Genomic DNA, 2,145 nt, shown 5'->3' with positions numbered 1-2,145 from the left:
GCTGGTGAGATGGCTCAGTGGTCTAAAGCACCTACTTAGAACAAGCTTAGCTAAAGCACAGGGACTGCGGTTCAATCCCCCAGCACCACATGTCAGCCAGCCGCGCCCCCTGGTGAGCTGAGCTGGCCACACACACGCACACACACACATAAATAAATAAAATTAAAAAATAAAAAAAAAAGACAGTTTCACAGTTCAAGCTGGCCTTGAGCTCACTTTGTAGTCCAAGCTGGCCTTGAACTTTTGGTGATCCTCCTGCCTCAGCCTCCAGAGTGCTAAGATTACAGGGGTGCACCACCACACCCAGCAGACAGACTTTCAGGACCAAGTCTGCCCCTGCCTCACACAGGACCCTCCACCTTGGTGTCCTGTGGAGCTTTGACGGTTCTGAGTCTCACCTACCCCAAGGGCATTGCCCCACATGCTGAGAAAGAAGGTGTAAACAGGGATGGAGTGGGCTCTTGGCTCCCCTGCTGCCTGCTTGGGACAGGACACCCAGAAACAGTGCTCCTTGCCCTCTGTCCTTTGGACACTTCTGCCCCAATGTGGGCTGCTTCCTCTCAGACCTGTGGCTCCCCCTGCCAGTCCATACCCTGCTGCCCCTCTGCTCATTCTTTCACCTCCTTGATGTGAATACCGTCTTCACCATCCCAGTGGCCATGCAATCTAAAATTATAGTCATGCCCGCGTGATGATGCACACTTGTAAACCCAGTACTGGGGAAGCTGAGGCAGGAGGATCACCACGAGTTGGAGGTCAGTCTGGGCTACACAGTGAGTTCGAGTGAGACCCTGTCTCAAAAAAAGAGCAAGAGCCGCTTGAGTTCAAGTCCGGACCGAGATGCCGCAGTATCAGACCTGGCAGGAGTTCAGCTGCGCTGCCGAGAAGCTCTACCTCGCCAACCCGATGAGGGCACAAGTGGTTCTCAAATATAGGCAAGTTGATGGAAATTTGTGTATTAAAGTAACAGATGGGGGTTGGGGAGATGGCTCAGTGGAATAAGTGCTTCCCTGGCAAGCGAAAGGACCTGAGTTCAATCCCTGGTTCTGCCTAAATAAATAAAGTAACAGATGATTTAGTTTGTTTGGTGTACAGAACAGATCAAGCTCAGGATGTAAAGAAGATTGAGAAGTTCCTCAGTCAGCTGATGCGACTTATGGTAGCCAAGGAGTCCCGCAATGTTACCATGGAAACAGAGTTTGAAATGATTCTTTTTGTCCTGTTTGAAGGAAGTATACATCTTTTGAAATTGATAAAATATTCGAACAGAAAACACTTTATGTAACTAAGTGAGCTATTCAGAAGCCAAGAGATCATTTTTGTATTTTCTTTTTCTTTTTTTTAAATTTTTTTTATTTATTTATTTATTTATTTATTTATTTATTTTGGCGGAACCGGGGATTGAACTCAGATCCTTGAGTTTGCCATTTCCCCGGCTTCTTTTTAATGTTTACCTTAGAGCTGTAGGAATATAAATGCTTTCATTTAAGGAACCGTTATTTTTGGAAATTAAACAAGAAACGCATCTATCTTAGAAACTTTTTGCAGAAACTAGTTGATTTTGTGCAAAATGTATAATTATTTCACTGGTAAATATGTATCAGTAATTTTAAAGTAAAATACTAAGAAAGCCAAAAAAAGAAAAAAAAGGAAAGAAGATTACAACCTTCTCCACCTATATACCATCTGCCCTGCCTGCCGCTTTGTTTGCCGCTTTGTTTTGCTCTAGCGTTTATCTCTTGCTAGGTGATGGTATTGCTGCGGGGTAGAACCCAGGCCCTTCACCATGCTAGGCAAGGGAGGCCCCTACCCCTGAGCTGCAGCCCCTAGCCCAGGTATTTTCTTCATTGCCCTTACTTGTTACCTAGCTTTCCTCACTGAAGTGTAAGCCCCAGGGGCTGAGGAGATAGCTCAGTGCTTGTCTGAAGTGTAAGCCCCCAGAAAGGCAGGCAAATCTGTTTTCATGTCCAGTGCCTAGAACTTGGTGCTTGCTCAACAAGTGCTTGTGAAGCGAGTGACTCCAGCACCCTGGAGCTTGGTACAGCAGGATCTCACGCTGGGCTCCTCACACATGCTGGTGCCCTCAGGACCGCTCCCACTGCAGTCCTGAGGGCTGCTGCAGAATCACATCCCCAAATATATATA

The 2,145-nt window shown here is 46.5% G+C and overlaps 1 pseudogene; it reads left to right on the top strand.

Moving 5' to 3' along the window:
* The first annotated feature begins 840 nt into the window (after positions 1–840).
* On the top strand, positions 841–1,769 carry LOC101573548 (annotated as a pseudogene).
* Positions 1,770–2,145: the final 376 nt, after the last annotated feature.

The sequence above is a fragment of the Octodon degus genome, unplaced genomic scaffold (genome assembly GCF_000260255.1).
Source record: "Octodon degus isolate 3935 unplaced genomic scaffold, OctDeg1.0 scaffold00019, whole genome shotgun sequence".
Taxonomy (NCBI): Eukaryota; Metazoa; Chordata; class Mammalia; order Rodentia; family Octodontidae; genus Octodon; species Octodon degus.
The sequence above is the reverse complement of the archived record's forward strand: the minus strand, read 5'-3'. Positions and strand labels throughout refer to the sequence as shown.